This window comes from Phaethon aethereus (assembly GCF_964289735.1).
Source record: "Phaethon aethereus genome assembly, chromosome: 15".
Taxonomy (NCBI): Eukaryota; Metazoa; Chordata; class Aves; order Phaethontiformes; family Phaethontidae; genus Phaethon; species Phaethon aethereus.
In genome coordinates, this window is record NC_138591.1 from 2,225,209 (window position 1) to 2,245,519 (window position 20,311).

A 20,311-nucleotide genomic window follows, 5' to 3' on the forward strand; every position below is an offset into this window, starting at 1 on the left:
CCTGCGGTGGGAATACCTGGCCTCGGGACACCCAGACGCTCCTCAGAGACCTCAGCCCTGAGTTTCCAAAAGGGGTGGAAGCACCTACCCAGCTCCCGGGGAATATCGTGGAGGCAGGAAATAGCCGAAATTTGGTATCCAAAACATGACTTCGTAGGCAAAGGCTGAGCATTTCCTTCCCACAAGTTGATAGGAGAGAACCCACATATTATTACCACATTTAACACAGAAACAGGAAAATAATAAACCTGGAGATACCCATTGCACAGCTGCACACACACTGTGCACCTCCAGTTAGCGGGGGGCACTTGAACATGACCAAAGAGAGGTGAACGATTCATTTAGAGCCAGAGGAATCAGTTAGAATTCAAAGCATTTTATAATTCACACGCTAGATGCAGATTTTTGTTTGCCTGAGTAGCTATGGCTGCAGGCTCGAAGAACTGTGTTAAAAAAAGACCCATATTTATTCCTAAAAAGCAGGATTTAAAATATTTGTAAATACTTGTATAGTTAGAGACTATAAATGCATGGAATGGAAAATTTTGGAAAAATGGAATTATTGAGGAATAAAATAACTTTAGATGCACAAATGCAATCGTGCAGCAATCTTAACTAGGTCCTTGGACCGGGTCAGATGTTGACATATTACAAATTGCACTGTAAGGCTTTTGCAATCCCCGGTCTAAGTACCTGGTCTAAAGTTACAAACAGAACTGTGTAAAGCAATAGGGAACCAAACCCTTGCCATTCCTGTTGTATACCCGACATTTGTTCTTGATCTAAATGCAAAGCAATATAAATGTCTCACTCCATACTCATTTTTAATTTGTAGCTATATGAACCACCTACTGTAGTTCCCACAGATTATGGGATTTGATTGCGGAGCATTTCTATGGATAAGCACAACTTCCAGATTTTCAATGGAAAAAAAACTAAAGAGAAGCAAGAGAGTGAAAGTGGAGTGATTATGTTTTTTTACATATATATATATGTGTGTGTGTATATATATATAAAAAAACCCCAAATCTCACGCTTTGGCACTCCACCTTACCTCCAGTGATGAGCGGTCAGGAGAAGTATGGACAGACGGTGGCTCAGTGCCGGCTGCCCCTTCTGAAACACCCAGGACTAGGGCTGGGATACGGGGATTAGAGCCAAGTCCAGTGCCAAAAGGGTTAAACTTAGTTTCTTTTATTTATCATGTAGTCAGTATTCCGATTCCAGGAAATTTTATACATTTAACTCGATTACCAAAGTACCGTGTATGAATTTAGGATCGGTTGCTCGCTTTGGGTCCGAAACACAACTGGACTCCTCCTGTCCTGCTCCTGCACAGCTGAGATATGTCTCCGAATTACTGACTTTGACACATTTACTCTGCTCTGAAGCTTTGTTATGTAAAATACCTCTTGGTGTTGCTTGATCCGTTGATTCTTTTGCTAGAGGCTACAGTGTTCCACATTAATATATTACAGGCTAAATAACTGCCGAAGGACTGTTTATGTAAGTGTTGGACCAATATAACATGAAAGAATAATTTTACAGAAGGAAGGAATTCTTTGCTACTCTGCTCTGAATTATCGACATCTTTCCATCCCTGACGGTAAAGTTACTTCCTAAAGGGGGAAGCTGTCACGAAGACGCTTCACGGCAAAAACCTTTCAACACCTTATTTTTACTAAAGACCAAAGAACATTTTCACGGACCAGCAAATCTCAACAAGCTTTTCAGCAGCATTACATTAGAGGACCAATTTCAGATCTTCCTGATTTTACTCCAGTTTGCTCCAAAAAGTTGACTTTAGTGGCAGACCTCCTAGATTAGGATGCTGTTTAAGGGGAGGAAGGCAAGTCCGGATTAAGACCAAGTCCTCTAAGTTTGGGACAGAAAGTTTCTTCACGGAGAACACGTCAGTACATGCAAAGAGGGTGGCGAAAGAGCGAGGGAGACCCTTTCTGCAGACCCTCGGCTTTTGAGCTCGTACAGGGATAAGCCAGGGACAATTCTAGCTGCTAACCCAAACCAGCCCTGCGGGCAGGTAATACCCGTGAGGCACCGACTCAAAACGCTAACCATTAGCAGAAGACTTGGCAGGTCACCACCAGAACTACTGTCGCTGTCAGGAGGAGGTGGAGCAGGAAGAGGCAGAGCTACTGGAGCGAACTGCTCCGTTGGTTTGTACCAGCATGAGATCAGGATCTGGCCCTGATTCAGCCCTGAGAAAACCGTATTAGCATGTAATTATGGGGCCTTGTGTGGACTTTGCAACAGGACGTAAAACCAAGTTCCTGATTACTCATGGTCATAAAAGAGACCATGGAATTTTCTATGAAGCCGGGAGAAGCAGGATGCAGAAGATCTCAACCCAAACTTCAAGTCAGGTTGTTACAACCAGGCTCCGCAGCCCTTCGCGGCATCCCCGCAGGCCCCTGCAGCCCCGGCAGCCGCCCCCTCCGGCACACAGCCAAGGAGCGGTGATGTCCCACCGCCGGCACAGAGCTCCAAACATGCTGCTTGCAAAAGGCTTTAGGATCCATCCGCAGGACAAGAGCGCCGTGGAAAGCCAGAGCATTGTTCCCCCAGAGCATGCCTGGGTTTCTTCACTCGGCGCGAGAGCGGCACTCGTTCCGATTAGCTCATTTCATCAATAAAGTCAAACAGCACGTTAAAAAATTTCTACATCTATTAACGGTCCAAGCGTTTCACTAACCAGCTCCGTCCCGCTCATTAAAAATACTTTTATAGCAAATGCAGAGTTCAAGTCCAGCAGAAGTGCTCTGCTTCAGTGGTATCTCCAGACGGGTTACGTTGGAAAAAGCCCCAAGCCACGTGCTCCAGAGAGACGTCAGGCTCTGCCCCCCATCCGCCTTCTCCCGGGGGAGAGCAGGTTGGAAAGGATTTTTTCCAATCGTAATTTGTGGATTTATCAGAATATTACATGGGCCAGAGCCAGCTCTGAGCACCTTCCCCGGGAACCCATCCAGGATGCTTGAAGACCATCATTCTGGTTTGTAGGACACCATCAAATCTGAGCTTACAGAAGTGACTCAGAAGCGGAATTGCCAGCCTGCGCCCGATGTTTTCTTCTTGTAGTAACATCTACAGGGTCAGGCTACAGACTCCTGGAGCACCCGCTCTCTGCCTGTGCTCCCAACGCCTGCGGCCGCGGGGAGATGCGCCTGCTTGGCAGCTTGCACGTCAACGTGGAGCAGCTACGGAGCCAGCTCTGTCACCAGCGCAGACAGTCAGGCACAAGATAAGGCAGATCAATGGCAAATAAGCTCAAAGCAGTTATCTGGCTGTAAAAAACGAGAAATTGTTTTTCTTTTCTTGTTAAGGTCTTAGAGTGCAACAGCAGCGGTGTTTAATGATGAGCTCTCGCCTGTTTTGGTTAACAACCAGCAGCTGGTTTGTAATATCAAAACCAACTTTCTACTGAAAAGTGATTGAAGAACACACCCGTGAAAAATTGCTTCACAGCTTCCTTTCAAGCCGGGTTCCAATTTGAGCTAGACACCTAGTAAATAGCATTAGAGCTTTAAAAAAATAATCCTAAATATAACCGTGTCTTTTGGACAGCACTAGCTGGACTGGGCAGTACTTGCCTAGTCAAGCTGTTCTGGGAGCGTTTTGCTGCAGGTTTTTATTTTTCCTCTCTGCTGAGGTCTGCTACATGCTCGGATATTAAGACATCATAAGAAAAATTCCAACACGGCAATTAATCATTAACTGTCATAGTTTTCCATAAGGTGCAAATTTAAGGTTATAAAACTGTCAAAAACCTAAACGGTTACAGGGGCTGCTCGTGCTGTTGGCTGGATGCGCTTCTGGAAGCGGGCGCAGACAAATACCTGCGGCGCTGTGGGCTGCAGCGCCTCGAGGGCGGCCGGGGCATCGCGCGCCCACGGCAGAGGCCGTCCCCGTGGGAAAGCGCGTGGCCGCCGAGAGGCGGTCGTGGCGCGGTCCTGCGCTGCGCGAGGAGCCGGACCTCCGGCTGGTGGGTCGTCCCTGCGAAACCATCCGAGGAGGTTGTTATTTGCAGCGCGAAGGTTCGGTAGGAGCCCGCGAGTCACGCTGGAGATGCCTTCGGCGAGTCACAGAGCACGTGGCTCATCTGCTGGTGGACAGGAAACACGGAGGGAATGTCAGACGGATGAGTTAAGGTGATGTGAGGATGTGGGAAGCCATCAACAGAGAAAATACTGCCTCTATGTTGACAGATTATACATCCCCTCCAATGAGAGGACCTTAGACCCATATTCCTAAGAAATACAGGAATATGGGACTATGGAAAGTCACTTCCACATAGTGGTGTTATGAATTCAATCGTGTGCGGGAAACAAAAAAAGAAAAAAAGGCAGAAGGTGACTTACTCAAGTGGCACAATTATGGCCCGTTAGCTTTACACAGCAGCAGGGATCAAACACCTCCCTAGGCATCCCGAGCACCCTGCTCCTTCCCAAAAGGCACCCGGGTGTCAGGCGCAGCGGGATTCGGAGGACTGAGACCAGCCTACAGCTCCACGGGGCCTTTCCCACCAGCTTCAACAGGAGCGAGACATTGCAAGGACAAAGCAGTGGTTTGACTCACGAGTTGGTCAAACCACAGACACCAATCCATTTGCCATTTCTGCCTCAGAGCAAGCGTTATCTCCTAATATTAACGTACAGGAAAGGAAGTATTCAGCAAAAGCATTTTTCACCCCTAGTAGAAATAATCCTTGTTTGAGGTCTATCCTGTTTTTCTAATTGCAGTCTGGAATAGGCTGTCGATAGGCATAAATCAATAACTCGCTCACCAATTACACGGCGAAGCACAGAGCTCCACTGTAATAAATGCCGAGTGATTATTGAATTATCAATGATAAAGTAGAACAGTACTAAGACTAGAAAGTGAAAGCTCTTTTTCCAGAATATCCTTTTCTCTGCTAATTAGGACATTCTTCACTGAGAGACGTGTGGGTTCAAAATTCCCTCTGCAAGAAATGATGTGAATTAAACCCTGCTCGCTCAAATCCTGGATCAGTCTGAAGTCACATGGAACTGTTTATATTCCTTGATTGAAGGAATGCTAAAATACTTCTGGCGAAAATACTTCAATTCCCCTTCCACATACAGTCACTGCAGGCTCCTTTGAAATTCACTTTTTTCTACAATATTTAGACGTATCTAATAATTGCCAAAATAAGAGCAAAGCCCATTAGAGAAGGAGAACACAACACATCAGAAAAAATCTATTCTGAGAGCAAATTTTTTGCCTGGTATCCGTCCACGTCTTGGTAAAATTTGGATTAACTTGGTATCAAAGACAGTATGGGGAAAACAACGTTCTTTGGAATCAATTCAGATGGGCAGGCCGAGTACCTCAAATCTCAGACAGCCCTGGCACAGGGGAACGGGATCCGTGTTACGAATCCCGTTCAAAGGAATTCAGATCCAAGGTTTTGGTTCGACCAGTTGTGGAGACATCGCAGCCAGCTGCAAAAGCTGGATCAGGACGCCGCTCCCCAAATCCACTGGCATTTCAATCCCAACACAGATTCAAACTCATCTTTTCCTTTTAAAGTTAAAAGGAAAGGACACGACCACATCCGCAGGCAGGAGGAAAACGCAAGGAAAAAGCAAAGGGGATGTCACATCTGATCAGCTTGACACTACGGTGGAAAACACTGGTGGCTCCTCTGATTTATGTCTTTCTGCAGCTACTTTCTTTGCCTCATTAAAGTACATAATTTCAGTAACTCTAAGCTCTTAGCAACATCTGCAGTAAAATATTTAACTTGGGTTGGCTACTCGGTGTCACCGAAAGCCAAGGCTGGGCGTATTTCAAACTCCAGGATGACCTGGATTTTTCCACCAAACCAACCTCTCGCAGCACGTTCGGAGCTCACGCACGTCCGGGCGCGGACCTGAGCTGGCCATGGGCTTCTGCAAGCTCCGGGGAAATAGAAAACAGTTGTGGTGTGAAAACGGACCGAGAAAAAACAATCATCTGGTGCCTTGTTTGGGGCTGGTTACCATTCGATTTTAATAAAGCCTGCAAAAGCCTCGGGGATAAAAAACGAAGTACTGAATGTGAAAATTTTAGTAGAGATGCTATGTTTAATTGAAAAAAAAAAAGGGAGAAACCTGAAGAAAGCGCGGGACAGTTACCGTGCCGTAGCATCTCCGTCGGTGAAGAGCCTTCGCGGCAGGCAGCAAAGCACCGGCTGCTCCCCGCTGCACTTACCCTAAGCCGTTCCCTCCACCGTATTCGAAAATGGGGTGAAAATTGTGACAGGCACACGACGTAAGCGGCCAGCTCGCCGACGTGTTGCACTGCGTATTTAAAAAACGAAATGCGCAACCGGTGGACATAAAGCCTTTGTTAAATTTTCCAAGGCCAAAAGCAGAAGAAGAAGGAGGAAAAAAAGGCATTTTACTTACATCCTAGATGGTAGCTTAGCCATCCCCAAGCTGTCAGTGGCGGGGACTTAAGTAAATAGCAAATGAAACGTACGTTGGGCAAAACCAGATATGCTTAAGAAAACACAAAACGTGTTAAAGAACACATTTTTATGCTGCCGTCTGCAGCAGTTTCTTTTCAGTGTTGGGGCACCTTGCTTGTAATTTAGGTTCTAATGAGAACGAGGTGTAAATTATGAAATGATCAAAAAAGGAGAACTTTCAGCTCTTTCCCTCCCCTGGCCGAGCAGTTCCTTCTACGCGGGACCAAACCGTGCCCGAGGACGGCTGGCGGGACGGAGCCGGGGAAGGACCCCGGAGGACCAGGACGCTCAGCATTGCTCCAGCCTCGCTGCGGGGGCTTTTATTTCATCTGTGCATTCGTGGGCACACCTATTTCCCTGTAGAAAACCGAAATAAGCCTCCAATCCAGGAACCGGTTACGTCCGTTTAGCACTAGATAGTAATGCAAAGGTTTATAAGAAGCTACGGCCCTGCATTTTAGGTTTGCAGGGGAAAACAGAAAAGTTATGGTGCTCTGAAGGGATGTATGGAAAAGAATAAAACTCTGTGCAATTTATCGAACAGGGAGCTGTCTGCACACACGGCTTATTACGGTTTCAAACGCTGCCTAAGGAGCCTGTCTCCTACAGGGAGCTTTGAAGACCTCAACCATAAAGAGGTCAGTGCAGTAGGTATTTCCTGGCAGTATTGTACTACTTTTCCCAGCACAGATTTGGCTCGTGTCGGATGGGATCACATGAAATGGAGATCCCGGAGGATGCTGGAGAGGAAGCAGAAAATGCCACCCACTTTCAAGGTCACAGCTGCAAGGAGATCCCTGCTCACACTGCTGCACTGATCGCTTACATATGAGATGAACCTTGGAAGAGGAATGAAAATATACGTATATCAGAATATTCCAGGAAGAGCTGCCACCGGACAGCCTTACTGCTGGCGGAGGAGCGCTGCAACGAGCCCATGCACTGACAAGAACCTAATGGCAGCTGCACTCTTATCAAGAAGACATGCACTCTTGGAGAAAAGCTGCACGGGGCTTGAGGTTTTCCAGCTCAAAACAATCTCTAGCAGAGGATGAAACACAGCTGCCTGTCCGTGAGTAAGTTCCTACGCTCCAAAGCGAGCGTGTGACTCATTCGACGACAACCAAGTGCATCAACATCAGCCACGGGGCTGGTTTTAAAAGGTTACTCATTATTCACCAGCAAATTAGATTTGTCGACAGACGGAGAGAGCAAAAAGTCAGTATTGCCTGGTTCTGTGACTCAAACAGCCTCATCTAGCGAAGTGGACTAACGAGCTCTTCTGAGCCAGGTGACAGCTCGCGTGACATCAAGACAGAAGAGGGGGAACAAGACACGGAGCAGAAGAGCCCAGAACTTGCTTGGCACTGGCCGGTGCTGCTGCAGCGGCGTTTGGGACGGCAGCGATCAGAAGGAGCAGGGGTCTGAAGACCCCCAGGCTGCTGCACGCCAGCGAGGAGCTGGGAGGCGATGCACGGAGCTGGGAGAAGCAGCAGGGAGAGAGCTGTGCTGGTCCCGTTTTTCTGCACCGTCAACATCGTGACTAGCGCTTTGGCAACGCGGCTGCGTGCGGATGCCTGGTGCCGGGTTAGAGCAGCGCGGGACCGCGAGCGGCAGGAACGGCATCTCGTGAGCCGAGAGCGCGGCGGCAGCGCTGCTCACGTGTGCTGGAGGGGTCCGGCACGAGGAGGATTCGGTCCACACCGCTGGGAGGTCCTGGCTCAGCTGGGCATCTACACCCTGGACATCCTCTACAACCTTCATGCTATGGACTTCAGTTCGACGCTGTTTTGGGTAGTTTTAGTGTGACTTTGTAGCTTAATTTCTTCTGACAGTCAGAAGGAACCCTTAAGGTTTCTATAAACCAGCATGTTTACAAGCGAGTGCCAAACAGAGAGCCGGGTCCAATGTGGCCTGCGCCCAGCCAGCCTCACCGCTGCAAAATTACACCATGGAGCACAGGACGTGCCACAAGGCATTAATCTCCCAACGCACAATTTTAGCCTTGAAATCTCTGCGTGACAGATACATGAGCAGCTCAGACATGACTGAGGGAAGTTTAACGAAGCAGCAAATTACAGCTCTGCCCAGGATTTTCCACCCGAGATACCACATAGGTATTTCCCAGTACTTGCTCATCGGCAATTGTGGTCGGAGCAGCTCCTTTCTGGCGTCTTGTGGTGGCACCACTGCTGTCATGGTGCTGGTGGTCATGGTTCCCTGGGCCACATCAGGGCACTGTCACCAGAAAACAGATGAGCGGTGCCAGCCCAGCACAACAGAAGGTATTTGCATGGACCTGGCGAGCTCCAAAGGAGCCCTCTGGTACCTGCTCGGAGGTGACTTCAGGGTGAGCTCGGTCCTGAAGACCCTTCAGGGTTCCCTGTTTTGACCTTGCCCTGGACACATAATGGTCATTAGCCTGTAAGCTCATGAGTGTTCATGATCAAATAAATCGTGAACATCTGGGACTTCTCTAATGCTTTGCTTTCAGGGTCTCCATGTGCCTTCCAAACTTAGGAGAGGAGCGATGGCAAGACAGAGACAAGAAGAGCAGCAGTGCGACGCTGCAGCTACGGAGACAGGAGCAGGGAGCAGAGTCCACCCGAGAGACATCGCGGGGACTGCGGTGGCTGGGTTCCCACATCAGACGCCCAGACACCTCTCTGCAGTGATCTCAGCTTTGGAAGACAATTAAGCTGTGGCTTAAGGAACATCAGATCCATTCCTGACCAGATCCGTTCACAGAAATCCCTCTGCATCCCCAACACAATTGCTTTCCCCAACTTCCTGATACTTTAAATAAAAGTACAGGTTATTTTGGCTGTCGCGGACGGGACGGAGGTTTGCACTCAGTCACACGCTGCACCAGTACTGCAGGGAAGGAAAAGCACCACGAAGAGAGAAGCGGCAGAACCACCACGTACACCCCTGAAGCATCCTCCGACCAGGGCATCTCCACCGGCGCACAGCCGAGAGCACCGACTGCCCGAGCAGCCGAGGAAAACCACCGCAAGGACTCTTATCTCAGCGCTGGATGTGTATGGAGTATTTCATCTGGCACTCTTTGGAGCTCTCATAATCTTTTCCTTTATGATTAATATTAAACAAGTCATATTCCTTACGGAATTCCCTAACTGTGTCTGTTTATATTTTTCTCTACATCATAGTGAATATTTTAAGATAGTCTCTCTCTTTTTTTCTCTTTTATTTCACATTCATATGTTCTTCCTCATTTTATAAATTAGGTTTCTTGTTTAGTAGTCATGACAACATCTGACTGTGGTGGTTACACCACAGCCTGGGGCTTTCTTTTTTTTCTTTTCTCCCCTCAAGCTGGCTTAGAAAAAATATCCTTTAAGTAAATAGAAGCATAAAATGAAAGGGGCAAGTTCGGTACTGACTCCTCCTCCTTTCCCTCCAATGACCCACTTCAACAAGACTTCCCAGCACGGTGGGTGAGGACTCATTTGGCTTTAATCCTGCAAAGTCTTATCCACTTAGTTAACTTCAATGGGAATACTCAGAGCACATCAAGTGAAACACATATGTAAGTCTTTAAAACCTTGAGGCCTATGCCTGAAAGGCAGAAAGCAAAAAGCTGGAGTTGCATTTTTCCTTCCGGGCGCTGACCCTTGCACAACGCGGCCGCGGCGCTATGGGGGCGAGCAGCGAGATGTGCCGCTCCCCGGGGCGAGGATGGGGCGATGCCCGTGAGCTGCCGTAGTCCGACGTTATCTTCTGAAGAGGGGCTGCACGGACCACCACCGGACCGGCGACCGCAGCTCCTCCCAGCCACCTGACGGCTTTTGCGTCTCTCTCTTGCTCCGGTCTCTCAGCAAAGCCCAGCGGGTGGCGGAGGCAGCAGGACCCGTGTGCTTCCACCTCGGCATCTGCGTTGCGGCTAGCAAGACTTGGCGATTAAAGCCCGGCTGTTTGTCAGGGCAACCTGGAGATCAGGCAAAGGAATTTCAAAGCAAAGGAGCCTCGCACCAACAAAGGCATTTTGGCGACTTGGGGAATACTAGGGAATAGCTTTTTTTAAAAAAAAATGAACATGATATTTCAGTATTTTAGGACGTTGGTAACCAGTAGCTTAGAAGGAATTTAGGCTTTTGAAAAAAATAGGAGTGTATTTTATTTTAGACTTCTCCCACGAGCACAGTAAATGGCAATGGGTTACGGATCAGTGTTTACCCATGGCAAGAGATAACTAAAATTCCATGGTGTCTTTTACATACTGAACATAAAATACCAATTACATAGACGGCCAGCCACACTGAAAGCAACGTTGAATCAAGAGGAGGCACGATGAGGAAGGGAAAAGGCTGGGAATTTAACAAAGGCAGATGAACCTTTAATATGGCAGAACCTCTGGGAGCCCTGAGACACTGAGTCCAGATGTTCGGAGGTCGATGTAACCTGACTCCAAGAAGGAAGAGGATGTATTTCTTAAAATTCCCTGTTGTGCTTTAATTTACTGCAGTCTTGCAGAGGACGCATGTGGCGATCACAGGTGGAGTTTCAGATTGACCATAAACATGAAGCTGGGGGCAAAAGACTCGAGCCGTTTCAGGTACGGCTGCCAAGATGGTTGAGGTACAGATCTCCATGAAAACATCTCCCTCCCCTTCCCCTTGGCTCCAGTGATCGGTAATGGGGGCCAGAGGAAAACCTTCCAGCAGAGACACTGCAGGCACCAACAACCCCTTTTTGCTGACGGCAACCGGGACCAGAGAACGGAGGCTCTCCAGCTGATGACCACTCTGGGTGGGGAAGGGGAAGGGGGAAGGAACACAGGACCGATGGCAACATTTTTAAGCTCCATTTCTTATCTGTGGTCACATTTCTTCTAAATAGCCCCAGGAAAATGATCTCTGTACTTCTTTAGGACCCCACTGTCTGCCCCTGAACACTTTGCGGGGAGGAAAGAAAAATATTGGCCCCGTAGCGTCTCTGGCACCATCCCATCTGCCCACTGAATCACAGAGACGGAGCTGATTTGGATGCATTGGGTTTCAGAGTGCCCCCTCCCCCAGATCCTGACCCTTTTACCTTGGCTTCGCTCCCTCTGAGGTTTCTGGCCCACAGTAATGATCAGCGTTTGATTAGCAGAACTGGCAGATTTGCCGCTGTTGCTACAGAGGGATTTGCGTGGGGATTAGTACTGGTTTTCAAGGGTTGGCTATGGAATAAATGACATTATTGATGCAATAAAAGCAATCTCTGTCCCTTTCCCACTCGCCACTCCTGCCATACTAATTCCCAACCTCGTTCCAAACGAACAATGCAGTATGATTTGTTTTTCCAGAGGAAATTTTAAAATTTATGATGTTAACTATGCTCTGAGTTTTCTATTGCCCCTGTACTTCTGCATCTCTCCACAGCACCTAGCAGCAGGCGCTGGCAGGTGCTCCAGACCATGATGGTTGACGGGTGCATGAGAAACGACTGTCCTTCCCTCCCTCCCAACCTCTTTCATGCTATAGGAATGCGGAGTTCAGCAAATCCCCCTTCCCCTAATTTTGCTCAGGAAGCATGACCTGAGCTTCCATAATTTAACCTCTTCCAAAATCCACCGTCTCCTCAAGGAAGGAGGATGCAGCTGAAGGAGAGACAGAGGAAACCTTGAATGCCAACCAGCCTCAGGACCCCTGGCACAGGGCAGCACAGACCCAAGCATCCAGGCAAGTATTAGTAAAAGACATTGGAAATTGGGTAAAAATGGCTCCTGCAGAGGAATCGGGTGAGGTAGGGATGAAAACAAATTCATCAATCTCTTTTTACCAGGAAAAAGATGAGCTTCACAAAGAAACAACCAGAACAGTTCGGAAAGTGCTCTGTGCCTGCCAGGCACTACCCACCACCAGGCACTGGAAAGCCCAGGCAGGTAAGAACCGCTGCTGCTGCGCCCCGGGAGGACGCAGCGGCGAGTATCTGGGTGTAGGGGCGAGGGGTCACCTCCAAGTCCTGTGGCTCACGACCTGAAACGGGCGCAGACGAACAGGAAACGCATCGCTACGGAACACCCGGCGGGAGCATTTTGCAAAGACCGTTTGGAACGGGAGGTTTCGGCTCCTCGCTTCACCTGCTCGTTTTCGCGGCTTCATTGCTTACAAAGGCTACGGCTTGCCGCCGCCGCTGGCGTACAGCAGCCTCGGGCACGCCTCTGACTCTCAGAGCAGACCTTTCACACCTTCAAAGGGGAGAAAAAAGGTCCTGCTACGTCCTGGGGGAGAAAAGGTAATGGAGCACACGCAGCTGGGAACGCGACGTCAAGCCCAGCTTGAGCTGATGGTGCCGAGCTGGCCAGAGCAGCTACAGTTTGGGCTGTTGGCACAAACTCAACGCAGAGCGTCACCCAAGCGCTACAGAAACCAGCCGAGATGACACGGGGGACTCCAGAAGCAAGAGGGACAGCCAGGCAGCAACCTGCCATCGTAAGGAGGAGTCCTCCGAAATACCTGCCTCTATCCTCCTCTCGGCCTGCTTGCCCGCTTGCAAGGTGCAAGAAGTCAACCCACGTGCCCACCAGCCCTGACTGCCATGCCACACAGGCCATAACCTGGTGCTAAACATTCCCAAACTGCTTTAAGGATTTACTGCTTATTTTGTGAGCTTTTCGGCTAGACTTTCTCCACCCTCCCATCACACCACCTTGAATACGCCATTTGTGCAACCGGGAGAGACCCGTGCTGTGTTTCCTCTAACACCAGCATGAATTCAGTAATGATGTTTCCTAGAAGGGAACTGGCTTTGTGAGCTTTTAGAGGGTTCAGATCCTTGTATCTTTATTAGCTGAATGAATCAGCTGCACGGCTACCAGGAAGCCTCCGGGATTTTCTCTTTCATCCCTCCTCTCATCAGCCCAAGTCACGAGAAGTGCCGATGTGATGAGTAGGGAACGTTGTTTTAGGCACTTGCTTTCTCAGCCTTTGTAAAACTGGCTCTGATCTAGGGTTTCTCGGTGCTTGCAAGTTTTTCTAATTAAAGCAGGGTGCAAATGCAAAGCGCTGTATCTCTTCCCGAGTAGCTCCACATGTGGACGCCAAGCGCAGACCAGACCTGTGTCGTTCCTGTTTACCTTAACCCACCTCCAAAGGGGGTTGCGTACGTGTGAGACGAGCAGTTAATCAAGAACACCTCCCGCGGACAGACAAACCGTCCGTGTGCTCCTGGCAGAGACAAAACTAAAATGCAAGAGCCCCTCGGAGGAAAGCGAGAGGGGTGAGACCTCGCGCTACAAGCGCTGGCCGGCAACAAGGTATTTTGGGGCTTGAGGCTCAGCTGAGCTCAGCCACCGACTCAGTTTACGGCAGCAAGAAAAATCCATTACCCTCTGCAAAATGCCACCGTTACCCCAAGGAAAGGAAAGGAAAGGTGAGGCTTGGGCTTTGCAAACAATTCTCCAGGCCAGGCTGACCACCGACCGCCGTGCAGCGTCCCCGTCCCACGCGTGGCTGGGTGCGCACCCCGGGAGGAGCCGGGCACCGCTGCCCGCGTCCGAGCGCGACGTCACTCAGCGCGGCCAACAAGCCACAGCTGCTCGAGGAGTATCTCGCACTAATCGGCGATTTCTCTGAGTCACCGGCTCCAAGAAACCCCGGGTTTTATAGGAAGATGAAAGTAATGAGTGACACAGGTTTCCTGCAATTTCTAGCTGTTGCATCACCGAGGAGATAATGTCTGTGGTGGTGCCTGGGGAATCGGGCAATACAGCTGTGTAAACTGCGTGTGGGCTAAAGTATCTCAGGGCCGCATCCTCATCCCAACACTTCCAAATCAAAATAAAACCTCTCTGGAGGCAGCACCATTACAGAGAAACATTAAACCCAGCAACTTGGCCCAGAACAAGCAAATGAGTTATTTTCATCAAAGCAGGACACTACAAAATCCATCTTCACTTCTATCCCTAAGCAGCCCGGACACCAAGTTCCACGGCTTTGTCTTCACTCTGAAATCACACGGAATTTACTTTAACGGCTTTAATTAAAGCTATCCAATCTTGATCTGCTGGTAGTTTTACAGATGTACGTTCAGCTGACACGAGGTGCGCTTAAATCCAACTATCCACACGCATAAAAGATGCACTAATTTAACTCGGCAGAACATCACTTACCGAAATATGCAAGTTAATAAAAAAACCTGAGCTGACCACCTGGGAGGGCGGACGGTATCACCCGGGCACACAGGCACGTCTCGATGGACTCCGAGTTACCCCGACTGCACTGAACGAAGAACCGGCCCAGGCGTTGGCACCTGCAGCTTGGGTCCCGGCGCGCCGGGTCCCGGCGCAGCCGAGGCGCGCACCGCAGCGACGCAGCCCGCCGGCACCGGCCGGCCGCCCCAGGACGCCCCTGCCGCGGGCGCAGCAGCCGAGGAAGGCTCCTGCTGGTGAGGAAGATGAGTAGAGCCGCGTCTCTGCAGGGGAATTTGGACGTGGCTAAAGGCAGAGCCGACAGCGTCGAACGTTCCGCACGCAGAGGGGACGCGCCCGGAGGAGCTCTGACCCCCCGGGCTCGCTGGCTTTGCGCCCCTGAACCCCGAAACCCAAGGTAAGAGCACGATCTGACACAATCTGCTCCGACAGCCGCCACGCCAGAGGAGAGACTAAAGAGCGGTGAGGCAGGAAGCCCTCGTTTCAGCCAGGAGAGCTCGCTGCAGCCATTAACTGCAGCAAAATCCTCCCCTCGCCCCCAAGAACGCTGCACCGAAGGCAACAGCCCACTCTCAGCCCCTTCCCCTCCTCGAATGGGCACGTTCTGTCCTCACACGTCTGTATCTGACACTATTAAATGATTCTCTTCATAATACATGTATTCTAAATTCCCTTTAAAAAAAGTTCATAGTCTGCCATCTGTTTCCAGTTAGGCTGCTCTGATTTCTTCTTTTTTGAAATGGAATATAAAACATTATTTAAAGGTCCCGTAATCTAGATGGTGAGAGGAGAGAAACCAAAATCCAAATACCAGCACCACTGTCACCCTGCTGAAAAACAAAGACCCGGTGAGAGCCAGGGGCCGGGAAGATGCGGTGTGACCAGTTCCGATCAGGAATAAGGGACAGAAAATGTGATTAAACTTGGAAGAACTTTACCATCCCTTCAAGCCGTTACACTGAAACTGGACAGAGCTACAGCTTACAGACACTTGACACGTATTAGTGGGCGAGTCCTTTGGCTTGGGCAACGTTAATGGATCATAATGGTTTTAGTTAGCTTTAGTAGCTACACCTAAACATAAATAAATAATCATCACTGGAAATATGGTAACAGTGCACGTTCAAGATCATGTCACTGACTTCAGTAACATCTCTGGTTTATAGCCGGTCTGGCTCTCGTTAGATGTAATGTTTTATATGTACACTTACACATACGTGCAATCACACGTGCAACACATACTTTATCTCCCATCCTTGTTTGGACCCAAATGCTGCAGCGTAGCACCGAGCGAATCACATCTGGAAAGTGCAGATGTTCTGAAGCTGTTGCAGTCTCGCCAACTCATATCGCCTCACTGACAACATCATCGTAATTGATTTTTCTCTGCGAGCCCAAGCACCTGGAAATTCTGCTAGAGGACCGCAGACACAAAGGTTCTGGATCGCAGAGAAATCTTGAAAATCAAACTCAAAATTAAAACGGGGGAAAAAAAAAACCCACCCCAACCCTGCCCCAGAGCCCTAGGAGCCTAAGTACTCCACAACCTCTTCCCTTGGCAAAGGAAGGACCACATGTGGTGGATGTCGGCCACGTCATTTAATACGGCTCTGGAAGGTGTTCACGCAGCGCGAAGAGGAGAGCGGCGTAAAGCCTACGCAGAGCACAGAAAATGAGACCTGAGAGCACCCGGGAAGGCTGTGAGGCGGAAGAAACGCCAAGGGCAGCCAGAATCGGTTGCATTTTCACTACACTTAAGCAAATCTTGCAGTTTGGGGATCTAATGCGTGACCTTTGACGGTCAGAGCTTAGCAATACGCCCAAGGGCATGGGGCCACTGGAGCCTACCTGGTCCCTGGGTCTCCCTGGCGCGGCCACGGTGGTTGCTGAGGCACAGAGACGATACCGACGGCACCGAACCCGGCCCGCACCGCTGGGACAGCCCGGCACGTGTGGCACCTTCCACCACGAACCCCAAACTCAGCCAGAACTCATCCTCGGCTCTGCCACCGCGTCCTTCCGCCGTATGAGCGAATCTACGCCGCTCTGGACCCGAAGGGTGCTCTTGGGCGGCCAAGCTCACTCGAGCTCTTCCTGGCCCCGAAGCCCAGAGCCCCAGTCAGCAGTGAAAATTAATAGGGACCGTCCTGCTGCGTTTTTATAGCCATGGCAGCACTCTGCGTCCTGGGGGCCTCCCATGCAAATCTGATTTCATAGCTGGGTGTAAAATCTTGCTCTCAGGTTTAATAAGCAAAACCACTATCAGCAGCAAAGGTGCGACAACAGGCATCCCGGCCCGGGACATGTCAACAAGATGCCTCCGAGACACACCGAGCCCTCCGGCGTGGAAAAGCAGCACGATTCAAGTCGGACAACCAAACGCAGAGGCACCAGAAAGCGAAGGCCAACAGTGTCCCAAATAACCACGTTTTAGTTTCAATTTAAAAAAAAACCCCAGCAACCCGCAAACCCAAGGCGGTGGGATCCCTCCAAAGCTGCTCTCCGCGTGCCAGCAGGATGACTGATGGTAAATCACACCAGCTCCGGGGCTCCGGCGCAGACCGCTGCCAGGCGGCTCCGCCTGTTGGAGTCACTGACGGTCCCCTTTCCAATTAATCAAGTTCCCATACTGATTAACAGCATGATTCATGTCTCTCGTTAGGCGCATTCTGTAACAAACAAGGCTGTATTTCAAGGCCGCTGGCTTAATGGTTAAAATAAATACCTTCCAAATTTCTATTTTCAAGTAGCTGAACCTTTTCCACCTTTACAACTAATTCAGACTTCCTTCAAATTATTTTTCTAAGTAATATAACAATTTGTTTTTCATTAGAGCTTGTCAAAGCCGGACTTTGGTTTATTTTGAGAGAAACCAGTGCTCTCCAGAAACTGTTTAGTACAATTTGAATGACGCCCAAAGGGGTTATTGCAGCCACAATCAAAATAGAGTTTACAGCACTGGCTAGGGGTGACACTTTATTTAATGATTAAAAAAAAAAAAAAAAAGAGGAAAAAACCCCCCAGCCCCCTGAATCAGAAGCTAATTAAATGCACTCCTATGGCTAACAGTAAGTATTTCTAAGTCACTCCGACTACTGCAGAATGCAAGAACTTAACTTGTTGCTAACTAATACCAGACACCATTATACGAGCAGCGTTATTTACCGATTTGGGGTGGTATGTGCTGGTATTCTTGTGTCTGGCACGGCAGCTTCGCCTCGCAACAGATATTATCAAGCTGGATGTGAAATCAAATATAGGAGTGATTAAGTAGTTTGGGTTCTGCCTGCTTAAGTTGGACTTATTTTTGGGGGGTTATAGCTCGGTATTTAATTTAAGGTGGCTTAAACGTAAACAGAAAATCTACCCTGTAACTCCTTTGATTTCACGTTCCTTTTGTTTTGCTGTTGAGAAAAGCCGAGCTGGAGCCGCGCCAGGGCTGAGCGCGGGGGGCTGGAGGACCCCGGCCGCCCCTCGCCCGCGGGACCGCGACGGCGGCGCAGGGCTGGCCCAAGCCACCCGGAGGTAGCGGCGATGACGATTAATCTCCATAATCCCAGTCCAGTGCTTCAAGGTTTCCAACCAACCCTTTAAAACGCTCTCCCTGCACCTCAGACTCGAGTCCAAAGCAGAGTTTTAAACAACTGAGCTGCAAAACTATTTTCCATCCGACCATTCCTCCCCTAGCAGCGAACTCATGTTCTGCTGTTAATTTTCCTGGGACGTTCTCCGTTTGTTGTTTTTTTTTTTTTTCCCCTCTAAACCACAACAAAATCAACACAATTTGGACTTTTGCAAAGGCTGAATTTCCCCTTTGTTTCCGCAGGGGAAAGGCTGCGCCGCTGCCCGGCCCGAGCAGCGAACGCCCACTCGCTCGCGCCCTCCCGGGGACGCGGCTGCCCGCGACGCCGGTCTGGGGGGACCGCGCTCCCCAGCATCCGACCTCGCGGGGGCTCTGCGAGGGAAATGGGAGGCTGGCCTGGCGATATCACCTGCAGGAATACCGTCCGTGGGCTCTTTTACGGTCTCCACTCACGGGTGCTCACGGTGCCAATCTCGACAGCCAAAGTGCGGAACGGATGCCCGGATTTTCTGGCTGCTGCCTCCCAGGAGCCCTGGAGTGGCTCCTACGGCAAATCAGGCAGCGGCTTTACCCTCATGCACAACGTGTTCATAAGGCAACGACGCTGCTCTGCGCCCACAGAGAAGAACAACCACTTGCACAGCGCGAACGTCCTGTAGGTGCGTGATTAAGGCACAAACGAAGGGCTCGATTCCTCTGCCACAAGCCTGGGACTTGCGTCACCCTGATAATCCTGCCGGAGACACCTCTCATTTACACCAGCCTAAGAAAAAGAACAAAACCGAGCTCGTATCTGACAAGTGAAAACAAACAGTGGATTCAGACGCTTTCTGCGGGGAAGGGGGGAGCTGTTTAATTTTTGTTCTTTCTCCCTGGGCTGCTGCGGTGACCTCTGCTACCTCCTAAGTCAGCAACACAATATGTTGCAGCTGTGGCACTGCAACAGCATGATTTAATTTGCGCGTGTGTGGCTGGAAGGGCAGTTCATCCCTCCAACGTCTTGCGGCATGGCAGAGGCAGCAGCGGTGGAAGCGGGGGCTTGGACCTCCCCTCCCAAAAGAGCTGGGGGGAAAACCCCTGCTTCGCCTCCCGTGCACAGCTTTGGGGAGGAGATGGGAAAAGGATCAACTAGAGGAAAATGTCCATTTCCATCAACATTTTTAGGAGGCTGAGGTTTGTCCAAGCCAAGGAAAAAAAAGGGCAAAAAATATCTATCTATTCAACAACTGTTTTCTGCTTAAAAAAAAAAAAAAAAGAGGAAAATTACTTTGCTGCCCACTCCCATACGTGTTCCTGGCTCCCGGGAGCGCAGGGGCTGCACGTCGCCGGTGCAGTGCCCGGCTGGGCGAGGGGAGGGCTCAGAGCTTGTTTTCCGAGCGAAAAGAGCCAGAGGTTTATGCTGCAGCCCCGAGACCCCGCGGGCTCCCTCTCAGCGGGTCCAAGCCCCTGGCCCTCCACCAGCTCGTAAAGCTGCCGCGTTCCCGCGCAGCTCCTTGGCCGGACCCGAGAGCCGTCTCGGGAGCTTCCTTTGTCAGCGCTCTGAGTTCGAGGGGGTTTTGGCTGCGAAGGTTTTATCTTTGCCTTCCGTGAGGCTGGAATTCAGCTTCACTCTTGGCATTGTCATCCCTCCGCTTTATATATGGCTCCTTGCTGAAAAACATCCTGGGACAGCCCGAATTTCAGCCCACTGCCAAACCTCCCGGGAGGAGGACCGGTGGCAGCAAAGAACTGGCAGCCCCGAGGCTTCGCTGCTCCGGGGAACTTCTGTCCCGGCGTGTGATGCTGGGGGCTGAGCTCGTCCCGGCATGACCGTGCCCGCGCCAGGAGCTCCGCAGCCACGAGGCTGCACCACGGATGCTCCGCGCAGAAGGACATGCTGGGGGTTTTCAGTGGCCACGGGAAGGAGTCAGGCTCCCCAAATTCATTCAAATCCAGAGGGATTTGAAGGCCTAAAACTCTCCTCGCATCCTAAAAAACCCAAACTGTCCCTATGTAACTATGGCAGAACAGCACTCTGGAAGCAAAGGAATGTCCCTGCCTTTCCAGCAGTGCCAGCCTTACACTTTCCGTTTACTATTTA

General features: G+C 50.1%; 1 protein-coding gene across 1 annotated transcript in view; it reads right to left on the reverse strand.

Annotated features, from left to right (window-relative positions):
- LMF1 (lipase maturation factor 1) overlaps positions 1–20,311 on the reverse strand; it is a gene marked incomplete at both ends in the record, with an annotated part of 205,120 nt that overhangs the window by 38,085 nt on the left and 146,724 nt on the right. The gene's annotated exons all lie outside the window — the stretch shown is intronic.